The 16,209-nt window shown below is 38.2% G+C and overlaps 2 long non-coding RNA genes across 2 annotated transcripts; both read left to right on the forward strand.

Moving 5' to 3' along the window:
* The first annotated feature begins 13 nt into the window (after window positions 1-13).
* On the forward strand, window positions 14-3,284 carry LOC139782392 (uncharacterized). Its single transcript, XR_011720872.1, has 4 exons — window positions 14-427; window positions 551-724; window positions 801-884; window positions 992-3,284. It is a non-coding gene; the product is annotated as an uncharacterized lncRNA (long non-coding RNA).
* Window positions 3,285-5,046: 1,762 nt separating this feature from the next.
* LOC139782402 (uncharacterized) lies at window positions 5,047-5,681 on the forward strand. The gene is made up of 3 exons (XR_011720874.1): window positions 5,047-5,356; window positions 5,428-5,507; window positions 5,595-5,681. It is a non-coding gene; the product is annotated as an uncharacterized lncRNA (long non-coding RNA).
* Window positions 5,682-16,209: the final 10,528 nt, after the last annotated feature.

The following is a 16,209-nucleotide window of genomic DNA, read 5'->3' on the forward strand; positions in this document are numbered from 1 at the left end:
GTGTGAACCCATGTGTACCCGGGTGACGTTTCCGAACGCAGCTTTACAACGTCAAGACAAACGCAGCAATTAAGATCCATACCACGGAGGATCCGTGATCCATACGTTTTCACCGACATTTGTAAATATTATCCTAAGAACGCAGCCTTACAACGTCAAGACGAACGCAGCCATTAAGATCCATACCACGGAGGATCCGTGATCCATACGTTTTCACCGACATTCGTAAATCTTAACCTAAGAACGCAGCCTTACAACGTCAAGACGAACGCAGCCATTAAAAATGTCAAAAAGAGGACCATATAAAAGATATTTAGAACCTGGAAGTACAAGAGACATTCCGCGGTCTACCGTAAAGCGAAGAAAGAAAGTTGATCTTTCTGACTTGGACTTATTGCAATCAAATAACTCACAGAATAATCAACAAGTAAGTTGTTTTATAAAATGTTTCAAAATTTATACATTTATGCAATTTTTATACATTTACTTTATTGCTTTTTTCATCAAGAAAATAATTGCCTTTATGACACACTTATACATTCAATTCCAGATATCAACATTTGATCACGATTTATGTACACTTGAAGAGTCTTCTAATAATAAAATCAATGAACCTAGTTCTTCAAGAATATATGAAGAATCTGTATTCTATGATGCCAATAATAATAACAATAATGAGGTTATCGAAGAAAATATTGATGATACAATCTATTTTGAAACTAATGTAAAATTTTATTTTTATTATAATTGTAATTTTTAATCTACATTAGAGTATAAATGATGAGAACATTTTTTTACAGCTAGACGATGTTCTGAGTACAAGTGATTCTGGAGCCAATTTATCTGATATTGACATTGATGATGAAAGGGAAAATTCAAATCAAGTACGTAATTTTGTGGTATATGTGCTTGTGTTTTTCTTAGCATTAAAAATGTTTTCATGTTACTTTATACAACATTCACAAAAACAATCTAACGTTTTTAATTTTAGAGTGAAGAAAATGTGGGACATGACGAATATCCATTCTTAGAAGAACACTTGGGGGCATCTACAACTACATCTAAAGGCGAAGTTTTATTGATGACTTTAGTAATAGGACTGCGCCATTCTTTACCGTGGACAGCGATCACAGATATATTAAAAATGATAAACGTAATATTTGGCGAGCGAATAGTACCAGATACTAAATTCCACTTACATAAATATTTTTCGCCAGAAATTACATCCGCGGTTTATCATGTTTATTGTCCACATTGTACGAAATATTTAGGTATTAAAGAGTCTATCCGAAATTTAAACAATTGTGAGTGTGGATTTAATCTAAAAGAAGCAACATTTTCCTTTGTTCAGTTCAATTTAAAAGATCAATTTAAAAAGTTATTATCAAATAAATTCGTAATAAAGCATCTTAACTATAGATTTACAAGAAAAAAAAAAGAATGATAAAGCGTTAGAGGATATTTTTGATGGTAAAAAGTATAAAAAAAATAAATGTTTAAAAGATGAATTAAATCTATCTTACATATTTAATACTGATGGGTGCCAACTAGCAGATACTTCTAAAGTAGCTATATGGCCTTATTACATAATGATAAATGAATTGCCACCACATATTCGTACAAAATATATAATACCAGCTGGATTATGGGTTGATAAATCACAACCTAACATGAATGTATTTGGCGATATTTTTGTTCAGCAAGCAAATGAGTTGTCCACAGTAGGAATTTCGTGGAATTATAGAGGAAAGGATGTTACATCTAAATTTTTTCCATTACTATCTTCTGTTGATTCGGTTGCTCGTTGTAAAATGTTAAATATGAAGCAATTTAACGGTTCATTTGGATGTACATACTGTTTGCACCCAACAGAGCGAATTAATAATGTTGCAAAGTACCCAATTTCTATAAATATTCCAGTACTTAGATCTGATTATGATATAAAAGAATTAATGAAGAGAAGTGTTACATTAGAAACTGCTACTGCTGAGGACAATTTTGGTATAAAAGGACCGTCTTTTTTAATGAATTTAAAATATTTTGATTTGGCAGATTCTTCACCGCCTGATTATATGCATTCTGTGTTATTAGGTGCAATACGACAAATAACTGAAACGATTCTTACTTCAGTGAATAAAAAATACTATATTGGACAATCTTATAAAATGGACATAATTAATAATCGTTTGTTATCCATATCACTACCAAAAATAATAACGAGAACACCAAGACCTTTGACAGAACGAAAGTTATGGAGAGCATCAGAGTGGCGATCCTGGCTTTTATTTTATTCGCTTCCTTGTTTACGCGGAATATTACCAAACAAATATTTGCGACACTTGTCACTTCTTGTAATTGCAATTAATATTCTATTACAAGATTCAATAACACAGACTGCACTTGCCACGGCAAAGTCGTTACTTATTAAATTTGTTGTCAAATTGCAATCACTTTACGGTAAAGAGATAATGACATATAATGTTCATTTATTATTACATTCATGTAAAAGCGTTGAAAATTTTGGTCCACTATGGGCACATAATGCATTTGCATTTGAAAATGCGAACAGATTACTATTAAAAAATAAACATAGTCCAGCTCGTATTATACCTCAGTTTACAAAAAGAATATTATTATTTCAAAATATAACTTTATTTTCTGATAAAACAACCATAAGTCATCATGTAAATGAATTTTGTAACTCTTTGTTTGAAACAAGACTAAAAACAGCCGTAAAATTGTATGACAATTCTGTGTTAGTAGGTTCTGGAAAAAATTGCCATTTAACAGAAGAGGAAATAGAACTACTTAACGAGCCAGTAGAAAAGTGCTTGTCTTTTGATAAACTTATTTATAATGATGTAAGATATACAACAATTTATTATCAACAACAACGCTGCAAGAAAATAAATGATTCAATTGTGCAATTAGATAATGGTTCAATTGGTCAAATTCATAAAATTTGTTTGATAAAATTCGGAAATGTGGAAAAAGTAATATTATTTATAAACACTTTTAGATTAAGAACTTCAAATTTAACATTTTCTTTGATCCCTATTGAGCATATAAAGGAATGTGATGTCACTAATAGTATTTTAACAGTACATAAGCCAGCAAATTTAGTCAGGCCATGTATATTTATGCAAATAGATAAGTTTAAATATGTGAGTAAAATTCCCTATGGTTGTTTACACGATTAATAGGTAAACTATATTTTGTAATTAGTAATTAGACTGTATAATCGTCATATGTATTTATAATGTGAATAAAACAACTTGCAATTATTTATTTTCTCTATGTTGTAATAAAACACTTCCACAAGTAAAGATAAGTTAAGTATTAGGATAAATACGTCAACTTACACCATTGAATTGTTGTGTGTAAAAATGTGCAAAGTAAAAAGGCAATTATAAGTATTTCTTACGATTTTTTAATAATTTAATACAACTTGTAACTTTTTATGAAAATATAAAAAATGTATCAAATCTTTTATGGACTCATAATGCTGAAAAAATATTAGCCACGTATTACAGGGAATATACTGATACAAAAAATCGTATAGCGCCTTTTATGTCATGCAAACTTGTATGTTGTGTACAAAAAATTTAGAAAGTTGTAAATAATATTATTGATTATTGATCAAGTGACGCTTCCACTTATAAAAAGGTGGATAAGAATCCCATTAAACAGATCACAACTAAGATTAACCAACTCGTGAAGTCGTGGCACGACAATGACATCATTGATTACCAAATCTTTAAGCAGTTATATTGTACGAATGGAAATCTTCCTCGGTGTTACGGCTTGCCGAAGATACACAAAACCGGGTTTCCCATGCGTGTCATCGTGTCAGCAATAGGCAGTCCCCTCTATAATGTCGCGCGCTTTATACATGAGATTTTGCGTGACTCTATCCCCAAACCACGATCTCATGTAAAGGATGGTTGGTCGTTTGTAAAAGGGATTGCAAATGTGAGGATTGGCTCCGACGAGGTCCTTGTGTCTCTTGATGTCACAGCACTGTTCACCAACATCCCGAATGAGTTGGTGTACGAGTCGGTGAGAAAAAGATGGCATTATATCTCGCAAAATACGAAGCTCAGTTTGCCTCAGTTCCTCCATGCCATAGAATTGATTTTACATTCCACTAGCTTTTGTTTCGATGGCAAGTTCTATGAGCAGATCTATGGTAGTCCCATGGGATCTCCCCTCTCTCCAATATTAGCTGATATGGTCATGGAGGATCTTGAGACTCACTGTTTAAGTTTATTGGACTTCGATGTTTGTGTTTACCTCCGCTATGTAGATGACGTTTTTACCATAGTGCCGAAGCGAGCTATAAATGCTTTATTGGAAGCGTTCAACGGTTACCACCCACGGTTACGTTTCACCTATGAAATTGAAACTGGTGATTCGTTGCCGTTTCTGGATACTATTGTAATTAGGGACGGTGATGAGTTAATCACCAATTGGTATAGGAAACCAACTTTTTCGGGGAGATACATTAATTACTTTTCTAACCATCCACTCAAATATAAAATCAACAGTATAAATAACTTAGTGGATCGTGCTATCTTGTTGTCAGGACGAGCGTTTCCATCACGCCAACATTAATATTATTAAAAATATCCTTGTGGATAATAGCTTCCCGATTAAGTTGGTTAATAAGCATATTAACAATAGATTGCGACAATTAGAAAATAGAAGGGACTTGAGTACCAATTCCGAACGCGACAGCACGTTTGATGTACGCAGATGTGTGGTGATCCCTTATGTGAAGGGCTTAAGCGCGGGCATACGGGGTACTCTTGAGAGAGTCCGCTGTGACGTGGTATATAAGATACCGAAAAAACTCAGTGCTGTCATCAGGAGGGGCAAGGACAGATTAACGACTAACAGGGAAACTAATGTGGTTTACAAAATTGATTGTGAGAATTGCGACGCGTCTTACATTGGGCAGACGAAGAGACATCTCGAGACAAGAGTGAAAGAACATTTCAGCGATATTAAAAAACATGACAGCAATTTCTCTGTCGTAAACAAGCACCGGATACAGAATGACCACAATTTTAAGTGGTCAGATCCGAAAATATTACACAAAGAACCTCACTTGAAAATGAGAGAGATCGCTGAAATGTTCTTTATAAAGAAAAATAAGAACACGATCAATTTAAAAAAAGATACCGAGAATTTAAATACGATATACGACAGTGTCATCATGTCAGTTTAACTGTTTATATTTCTACCTCGGGACACCTTGTTTCTTTCGTTGTCCGCTCAGTCTCCCAAGTACTCGCATACATGTAACATGTCGCAACGAAGAACTAGTCATACGCGAAATCCTATTATGAGATTCGTAAGTTTTTCTTGATCGTCGCTTTCTCTCCTCATATATCATTGTTGCTACAAATTAAGATTGGTCCACAGCTGACCTTTAGGGCCATGCGGGAACATGCTCATGAACTCAGGAATCTGTACTAATTATGTGACGAGTCAATAGATGATAGGTATTGCTTAATATTTAATAACGTCGTTAACTTAATATTGTCTCGATTTATTTATATTGTTTTTCTTTTTCGCTGTTCCTGTTTCAGTTCGCACTTGAAAAGGGCTCGAATATAGAGCCGAAACGTTGTGCATTCTTGTATATATCGCGCCAGTTAATCGAGAAATAAATTGAATTGCTAATAATATTATTGTTTAGCCTATTTTGGTGGCTCTCGAAATTTGAGGGCCATGGGCTAAAAATGTCCAATTTTAGGGTTACTCTTTATAAACATGTTCTTATACTTCTACAACAAACTGCATTTAGATCATAAAAATATTCGTAGAATCTTGTACGAAGTTTTAAATGATTGTAATTTTTGCAAGAATGTACAACTTCTACAATTTACTATAAAATTTTCATAAAAATATTCGTAGAATGTTGTAGGAAGTTTTAAATAGTTGTAATTTTTACAAGAATGTACAACTTCTACAATTTACTACAAAATTCTCATAAAAATATTCGTAGAATGTTGTACATAGTTGTAAATGGTTGTGATTTTTACAATAATCTACAACTTCTATAATTTACTACGTTCTCATAAAAAATATTCGCAGAATGTTGTAGATAGTTGTAAATAGTTATGATTTTTACAATAATCTACAACTTCTACGATTTACTACGTCTCATAAAAATGTTCGTAAAAAGTTTGTTACAATTTTCTATTATCTTTTACAACTTACTACAATTTACTACAATTTACTACAATTTACCATAAATTTCTACAATTTTCACAAATTTCTACAAATTTGTGATTTGTTGTAGAAGATTGTATTTTTTCACAGAAATACATAAATTGTTGTAAAATTATTTCCACCAGGGTTGCTGCACCCGTTGATAATGAAACGGGTGCAATCCGTCCTGATGTAGAACCCGATGTACGACGCTTCGGGAGAGACCAAGCATACCAGCGACACGGCGTATGGTAGGTCGTCTCTGGGGGTTCTCGGGGTTATCCTCGAAATCCTCGAATGTTTGGAGGATTCTCTCTTCGTCGATTACGCGACGTTGCAACGGTGCACCAGCATGTCGCCAATTTGGCAAAAGAGATCCTGTCTCTCTGGCGCGTCGGACACATCCCAAAATCACGTTGTATCCGGGATGTCGTTCACGCCCGGGGAATCGTTCCGCGTAAAGTCGAACGGCGGCACGGACGTTTTCTCCAGCCATTCCATACGTAATCAGCATGTCGGTATACTCTCGAGCAGTATACATTTTCTTACAATTTATCACAATATTCGCGAGAATGCACGCACGTCGGACGCTGGGCACGTATTGTCGTGGAGCGACAAACCATGTTAAAACAAAAAAATAAGAAAGTCCGTCTTTGTCTCCCTCACAGTTTTTTCAAATCACACTCTTTCTATGATTTTCAGATTGGTCCCTACATTCTCCCGCCACGCTTAACCGGGGAAATTTACGCGCGGTTTCTGGAAAATGAGTTGCCCGGACTTCTCGAAGACGTTCCCCTTTGTGAACGGGAAGAGCTCATTTTCCAGCACGACGGGGCTCCCGCGCATTTTTCGCGACAGGCGCGAAATGTTTTAGACGCGCGATATCCGGACAGATAGATGGGTCGAGGGGGCCCAATCATTTGGCCGGCGCGGTCGCCGGATCTTAACGTGCTCGACTATTTCGTTTGGGGTTACATCAAAGATTTAGTCGAGCACAGGCGTGGTGGTACAGAAGCTGAGGTACGAAAAGAAATTCTCGCAGCTTTCGGTACCATCACGCCGGAAATGGCGCACCGCGCGACGCGCAATATTACTCGAAGGGCCGAACTCTGTATACGAGAAGGAGGAAGGCACTTCGAACAGTTCTTGCATTAAAATATTCTCATATTTTAATGCAAAGTGGATTAGACCTACTGGGGATACCACTTAAAAAAAAATGCGCCATGCTATCTACCGCAAGGTGGTGTGGAAATGATAGCGCTCTATCATTTTCTTGCCACAGAAAAAAAATTATTTTTTGGCTCGCGATCTTATATCGCGATTGCTATTTATGCACAATTCACACGCAAAAATTATCATTCTAGTGCTAAGAAAAACAATTACTCCATTTCCCTTCTTTTAACGGATATCTTCACAAAGAATATTTTTTTGATAATAATCTTAAAATACACTCATCACTCTCTTTACTTAAAACAAATTATGGCGTCGTATAGCCACTATTCTATCGGCTCGCTTGCCGTGTTCGTTCGCTGAGGAAGGAGGCGCAGTGTGTGGTGCCGTGATTGACGAGAGTTGTGATATCTGGTATATACAGTGTTTATTCCTATTACTACTATGTACAGTGTATCTATGTACAAGTATTATGTGGCCCTGAAAAGGGCCGATTGGTTCCACCTTACGGCGGTGGGCGCTCACTCCACGTGAGACACGGTGAAGTTCGCGTCCGGTGTAGCGGCTGGCGCGGTCCCCACGGGCCGGGTTTTCTCCAAGCCGGAGGTGTACCGGGCGGCGTGTAGGAGGCTCGGTGATCGAGATCCGTGTCCTCGGTCTGATGTCCTGAGGCTGCTCGGGCTGTTTCGGCGATGTGCGTGAAGTAGATGGCCGCGTATTCCGTCGGCGCAGTATCACGGGTTATCCAAAAGCAGAGCTCTTGTTCGGTGGCTTCCATGCAAGAGGGTCACTGAGGTAGAATTGCTCGATGATGCCTTTGCTGCTGGCCTTTATATACAGGTTCTTGCTGAACTTTAAACGCGAGAAAGCTCAGCCGCCTGGTGGTGAAAGCCCTTGTTATACTTTTACTTTTCGGTGTTAGGGCCATGCGGATGGCACGTGCTCGTCGCGCGTTCGGCGCGCGTACAACCGTTTGCCGTTCCGCTGGCTCGGCTTTGCGTGTACAACTGGTTGCTGTTCCGCAGGCGCGATAAATTTGTGTGTGGTCTGTTGACCGCCACAGGACCCCCTTGGTTGTGGAAAAGCCCCGGTTAGGTTGTGACCGGACGGAGGGTCGGTAATGCCACGACTTGATATTTTAACGAATTATTCACGGTCGCAACTCGGTTTTTTCTGTGCCCACCGAGAAAGATGTAAATGAGCATGTCACTGACCCTTTCGATGCCCTTGCTATTCCCCTTCTCTGTTTCAGGTTCTCTGGATGGATCGCTGCTGGACTGCCGCTGGACCGTCGCACAGTGGTCAATTCGAGAGCTTTTGAATTATTTTTTTTTTTCAAAAAACCTGCGGGGGGTCAAATATGAACGAATCAGGGTAATTTTTTTTTTTAAACACTTGTTACAGATAGTACTTTGACAGGTCAGTGCCTAAATTTCAAAATAAACAATTGTAAAATTATAAAAGTTAATACAATTTACGATTTAGTAATTACAATAATTATTTTTTAAAGCATCCATTTTTCCTTATTTTCAACGAACTTGAAAATGTATACTCTGGGGTTTTCGAAGTCGCTGATTATGATTCTAAGGTGAAAATTGGTATATTCAAAATGGCGGATCCAATATGCCCGACTTAATTTCGAAAAACGATGCAAATTTTATAACTTGGGGGTTTTCGAGGTCGCTGGTTACGAATCTAAGGTCAATATTGGAATATTTAAAATGGCGGATTAAATATGGCAAATAATAATAATACGTCTATGTAACAGAACGGATATTTTTAAATTTTTTTTTGATAGTAATTGGGATGAAATTGTGGCACTAATTCGCCTTCGCTTCGTTGAATCGGATCCTTTCTCGTAACTTACACGTTGACGACCTCTTTTTAGATTTGCACTATTTCCTGGTGATTTTTGTTTTAAGCAACTTGTGCTAGTCTCGCCTCGGCTATCGTTAAATTGAATCTTGAATTCATTCTGTAAGAATTCGCCCTGTTTCGATAAGAATACCTGCCTTGTTCTATTGGCCTGCATCCATTTTTTGTGATAAGTGGGCAGAAAAGTTTTTTGCAACATGCTTTTGATTGTATTCATCTGATCGGCAGATAATGAAATATTCAAGAAATGAATATGGTCCATTAAAGCATTTAACTTTCCTTTATTGTCATTTACTGAACATTTCCAAATTATTTCACACAAAGTAATATTTTTTATTTTAAACTCCATGGTTTTCAAAAAGAAACGATATCCGGTGAATATATGTTTCTGAAAAAATATCCAAGTAGGAATGATGTATCGTGGAAATAATATTATATCGGAGAGACAAAATATATGCTAACATACGTTCGGAACGGAAAGAATCATATCATGTAAAGATTTCTATGTGTTAAGTCTGAATGTGTGAATGTGCGAAGATATCAATTAGGACGCAACATAGACCTAGAATAAGATTCGGACGCTTCCGTGTGCTGTCGAGTCGGTTAGACTCGGAAACATTCGGACGCTTCCGTGTACTGTCGAGTCGGTTAGACTTGGAAACATTCGGACGCTCGACCGACTTGACAGCACACGGAAGCGTCCGAATCTTATTCTAGGTCTATGTTGCGTCCTAATTGATATCTTCGCACATTCACACATTCAGACTTAACACATAGAAATCTTTACATGATATGATTCTTTCCGTTCCGAACGTATGTTAGCATATATTTTGTCTCTCCGATATAATATTATTTCCACGATACATCATTCCTACTTGGATATTTTTTCAGAAACATATATTCACCGGATATCGTTTCTTTTTGAAAACCATGGAGTTTAAAATAAAAAATATTACTTTGTGTGAAATAATTTGGAATTGTTCAGTAAATGACAATAAAGGAAAGTTAAATGCTTTATTGGACCATATTCATTTCTTGAATATTTCATTATCTGCCGATCAGATGAATACAATCAAAAGCATGTTGCAAAAAACTTTTCTGCCCACTTATCACAAAAAATGGATGCAGGCCAATAGAACAAGGCAGGTATTCTTATCGAAACAGGGCGAATTCTTACAGAATGAATTCAAGATTCAATTTAACGATAGCCGAGGCGAGACTAGCACAAGTTGCTTAAAACAAAAATCACCAGGAAATAGTGCAAATCTAAAAAGAGGTCGTCAACGTGTAAGTTACGAGAAAGGATCCGATTCAACGAAGCGAAGGCGAATTAGTGACATCGCTTCCTTGTATACCTTAGAAGAGCTAACGAGGGCTGTCAAATTGAAAAGCATGAAAACTGATGACGACAATGCTGAAACTTACTGCAGTGATCATGGTGATGAGGATGATGATGATCAGGTTGACGGTAATGATGATGATAATAATGACGATGTTGCTGACGATGATGATATTGATGATCATGATGAACCCGATGATGATAATGCACATTATGACGATGACCCAGCATACATCGCTAATATATTAGCTATGTACATGGATTTAGGACTAACTAAACGAAAATACGAGAAACTGAGATTCCACAATAAAAAGATTCACGGGGATAAATTGTACCCTTCTTATCCGAAGCTCATGTCATACAAACTTACCTGTTATCCAGACAATATGAAAGTAACGCAATCTGGAGCAAAAATTAACATGGTTTCGTTACTACAACATACAGCAAAAAGGATAATCAACAGTGTAGATAAGGGTATCATAGACAAAATGCAGAATTACAAATTGAAGTTGTATGGGAAGTGGGGGATGGATGGCGCGTCCGGGCAACAAACGACACGGCAAAAATGGTCAGTTCATGAAAACACACGATTTTTGTCCGATTCGGAAGCTTCAGACGATGAATGTCATTTTGAACAGGAAACAACAGTCGGACAAAACCGTATTTTTAGTTTCCATTGCGCCTTTGCGTCTAGAAAGCGACCATAACATAATTTGGGAAAATAAAACACCATCTTCAGTTCTTCTCTGTTGACCGATATTATTTGAATTTGTGAAAGAAACTGATGACGTGGTTAAAAGAATTTATAACCACTACAATTCGCAGTTCGAAAAAGTAGGTACGTGCAATGTAAATGTTGCCGATAAGACATTTGAAGTCACTTTTCGATTCGAATGCACAATGATTGACGGCAAAATTTGCAACATTCTGACTGGAGAAAAAGCATCCACGCGTTGCAACATTTGTCATATGGGCCCATCAGAAATAAATGATATAGACGGTGTACTTGAGCGTGAACCGGACACACAATCTTATAAGTTCGGTTTGTCAACATTGCATGCCTGGATTCGTTCTTTGGAATACCTCCTCCACATCGCGTGTTACATGGATATCAAAGCAAGTGCCGTAAGATCTGATGAGGATAAGAAGTCCAGAGCTCAACGAAAAAAAAATTCAAACCTTGCTTAAATCAAAATTGTCCATCACAGTCGATGTTGTTAAACAAGGTTGGGGTACAACAAACACGGGTAACGTGGCACGAGCATTCTTTGCAAATTCCAAACACGTGGCTGAAATAACGCAGTTGGATGAAACTCTCATAAATCGAATACATAATATTTTACAGGTTATTACAAGCGGAAAAGCTGTAGACTGTAATGCATTCAAAATTTATGCTTTGGATACAGCAAGATTATGTGTCGATTTGTACCCGTGGTACAACATGCCACCTGCGATACATAAAATTCTGATCCATGGAAGTAACATCATAAAAGCATTTCCATTACCAATTGGATGGTATTCTGAAGAATGCCAGGAAGCAAATAACAAACATTTTCGACAAGCCCGATTATCATGCAGCCGAATGTTCAATCGAACTGCATCAAACGAAGATGTTCTTCATTACATGCTAATTTCTTCGGATCCTTTGGTTAGCTCTCGCAGATATATAGAAATTTAAAAAGTTAAAGAACTATCTGACGATGCTAAAGAAATGTTAATAATGTGAATCAGAATGCCTTAAGTTTTCGACAAGTGTTTGCCACATTTTTTATTTTTGCGCATGCATACACGCGCGATTGCGTATGTGTCCATTTTCTGCAATATGTCGAATGCATTTTTCGTTGATACACAGAACATGTCATTACTTCATGGACAGTAGAATATTTTATTTTAGCGTAGCTGAAAACAAGTTTTCATATAGAGGTTATTCTACGGTATACTTGAAATTTTTAAACCCGAAGTCCCATGCTTTTAATTATTACACAATGAAATTCCACGTGAAAATATAGGTTCACTAGCCCATAATGTTCTTTAAGATTCATAATGCAATGATAAAGCACCTTTAAAAAAATACGTTAAAAATATGATACATTATTATTGCAAAATTTCAGTTATCGTTTTTTTCGAAGAAAGGAAACTATTAATTAAGTTTCTTATAAAAATTCACATTACGTATGAGTTACAAAATGTATTTTTTATTTTCATATTTCCTCAAATTAATATCTATAAGTATGAAATTAATTCTTGGTCAATACAATTTTACGTTTATTATTTAACAAAAATTACATGACAATTTTGTAAATGCTACGTTACTTTTCCATTTTCTGCTAATAATGATACATTAAGCTAATGATGCTTAACATAAAAAAGTCAAAGAAATTGGAAAAAGATTATTTCATTTTGAAGACATAGAATTTGTACAATCATAACGAACTTGATATGAACGAAGAGCAAAGAATATAAACTCATTTAGCTAGATAACTATATGAATAATAATTTAAACTGAGCTCCTACACCTAGCTATGATATCAATTTTAAACTAATCGAGTAGATAAAGTAATTCTCTAACTTACAAATTGTTAGATAAATAATATCTTAACGTTTTGCCACAATTTCACCCCAATTACTATCAGAAAAAAATTTAAAAATATCCGTTCTGTTACATAGACGTATTATTATTATTTGCCATATTTAATCCGCCATTTTAAATATTCCAATATTGACCTTAGATTCGTAACCAGCGACCTCGAAAACCCCCAAGTTATAAAATTTGCATCGTTTTTCGAAATTAAGTCGGCCATATTGGATCCGCCATTTTGAATATACCAATTTTCACCTTAGAATCATAATCAGCGACTTCGAAAACCCCAGAGTATACATTTTCAAGTTCGTTGAAAATAAGGAAAAATGGATGCTTTAAAAAATAATTATTGTAATTACTAAATCGCAAATTGTATTAACTTTTATAATTTTACAATTGTTTATTTTGAAATTTAGGCAGTGACCTGTTAAAGTACTATCTGTAACGAGTGTTTTAAAAAAAAATTACCCTGATTCGTTCATATTTGAACCCCCGCAGGTTTTTTGAAAAAAAAAATAATTCAAAAGCTCTCGAATTGACCACTGTGCGTCGTGGGACTGCCGCTGTGCACCGCGGGACTGCCTCGGGACCTTCGCTGGACCGCCGCTGGACCACCGTTATGAACGCCGACAGGTAAGATGGGTAGGTATTTCGAAATCAGGATCGTCGTGCAGGAAGTTTTAATAACTGGTCACTCGATTCGTTTCGGGTAAAATAAGATTTATTTCTCTATTTCCTTTACAAATCAGTTTCCGCTCGCGTAACCGCACTATGCGACACTGCTTCTACGTTCGCGAAATTATTTTATAATCCGCGTTATAACAACGTAGTTAATGGTAAATCGGATTCGCTCCGTACGCGGGATTCTCGTTTGTTCGCAGACCGGCAGATACACGCGTCCGCACTGTACCATGTCTGGCGAGAGACTCCTCGATTGCTCGCCCTTCCTCGCGGTTGTTCTCGCTCGCTATCACGCATTCGCCATGTGTGATCACATGTTCCTATTGTGCGCGCTTTGTGTTCGCGGGCATGTTCGCTCGCCGTTCGTCGCAAACAAGTTTTTGCATAACTTTCTCTTTCTTCTGAAAAGTTTCCATATATACTGGGTGTCCCGGTCGCTATCGCTGTTGTCTTACGGGTATACGTATTCGTTAGCATTAATTTTACGCTCGCGTTAACTAACTCTAACAATTTATTGCAACGTGGCGTCTTCCAAGCATCGCTAGCTTAGAAGGCCTCACGTTATTGCGGGGTTTTCCCCGCTGCCGCAGTGCCACACGCTCGTGCTGTACCCTCTCACCTTTTGGAAAATTAGATAGCATAAATATGCCGTTTTTACATTACGGGTGTGACGGGCGTGTGCCGCTGTGCTTACATTTCAATTTTCGTGTCGATCGGATGGATCGTTAAGTAGCTAAGTAGCTTCGCGTGGCTTGGAGGATGCTTTTGACCTTGGATTCGCTCTCCCCTGGTCTCGTGTATCTCAATTATGTTTTCACTTTCGCGATACGCTTACTACCTCGCTAATTCGCGGGGCGTTAGCCTGGCGTCGTAGCTGATCTGTTGGCAGTGTTCATCTTGTTCCCCTGAACGTGAATTTACCTTTGTTCATCGTCTACCTTACACGGTTCGCTACTTATCGGGGCGTTGGTCGTACGTCGACACCGACCTTATAGGGTTGTTCGCTGTGACCTGGTACACCCATTTCTGGAGTTCGTTCCAGGGGAAGACCTCCGGTTTCTTACTTTCTGGGGCGTTGGTCGTACGACGTCGACCTTGATATCTTTGTGTTCCCCCGGTGACATCGAACGTGCCGACAGTCTTTGCGTTCGCATATCCCGCACCACTCGCTATTTCCGTGGGCAATGACTCTACGTGAGCGGCGCCTCGGTATTCGTGTCCTATGGACTCGCCCGGAGCCGATAATGCCCTCGGTTGTCGCGTGGGATTTCCCGTTCTCTAGTTCGCGGGGCTATGGTCCGCCGTTGACGGGAATGTGCGCGTTAACTTCGGCGTGACTTCTCGAAGCCATTGGTACCGTTTGTCCTCGTAGGAGATGCTGGGTTCGCTACTTCGTGAACCTGGTGCTCTATCGATATGGGGATTTCGCTAACCTGTGTACCAGGTTTCCCGAAGTCGATTCGCGTCGAGTACCCTTTACTTTCGCGTTTATCTTCTAAACTACGCGTTAAATCGCACAACTAGTCACGGAATCTTATTCTCTGGCTCGCGCTGAAGCTATATCCAGAAGTGGTTTTTCACTCTTGGGAATCCTTTTTTCTGAGTCCCAGGAGTGTGTCTGTAACCTTAAAGTGTCGCTTTTGTACTTTATTCCGCGGTTATCTTAGTATTAATCTCGCTCGCGTAATGGAGGGGATTAAAGGAGATATTGTTAGGAAATATAAATTTATTTGTATCACAATACGTGGTTTTATTACCAATCTAGCGTATCAGTCTCTGCTGATTGGCGCGCATTGATGCGTGACCTATAATCTAAATAATCTGCGCAATATGGGGCTGAACACAGTACGCGCAATATGGCGCTTATACGGAACCAAAATAAACTCTGCGCAATATGGCGCTTAAACAGAAACAAAACAAAATAAACTCTGCGCCATATGGCGCTCCCTGAAACGGGTATGGTTCATTGATCTTAACCTATGAATTTTGTGTAATCTCGCAGGTGATGATCTCTGCGCTGTCGTCGCCATCTTGGGGAAGGTCTTCTTCCTCAGTGGTGATCCGCATGCAGAGTCTGGTGTGCCGTACCTCCATGGTTAAGTCGTGCTTCCGTAGCACCACTGTTGGCACCCCCTTCTCCATCCGCGCCATCTTGGACAAGATAGTCACCGGTATCGGCAATGGCGGCTCAATGCCGGTGATGACTGGGCCCCGCCCAGCCATCGGCTGCAAGGTGCAGCTGAACCGGACGGGAGGTTTTGTTGTTCTGCCTGCCCTGGTTTGATTGGCTCGTTCTTCCGTGGATGGCTGAATTCTGGGTTCATCTTCTTCTTCTGTTAGCGTG

Source organism: Temnothorax nylanderi, unplaced genomic scaffold (assembly GCF_030848795.1).
Source record: "Temnothorax nylanderi isolate EJ_2023f unplaced genomic scaffold, tnyl_v1.0 TNYL_tig0408_pilon, whole genome shotgun sequence".
Classification (NCBI taxonomy): domain Eukaryota; kingdom Metazoa; phylum Arthropoda; class Insecta; order Hymenoptera; family Formicidae; genus Temnothorax; species Temnothorax nylanderi.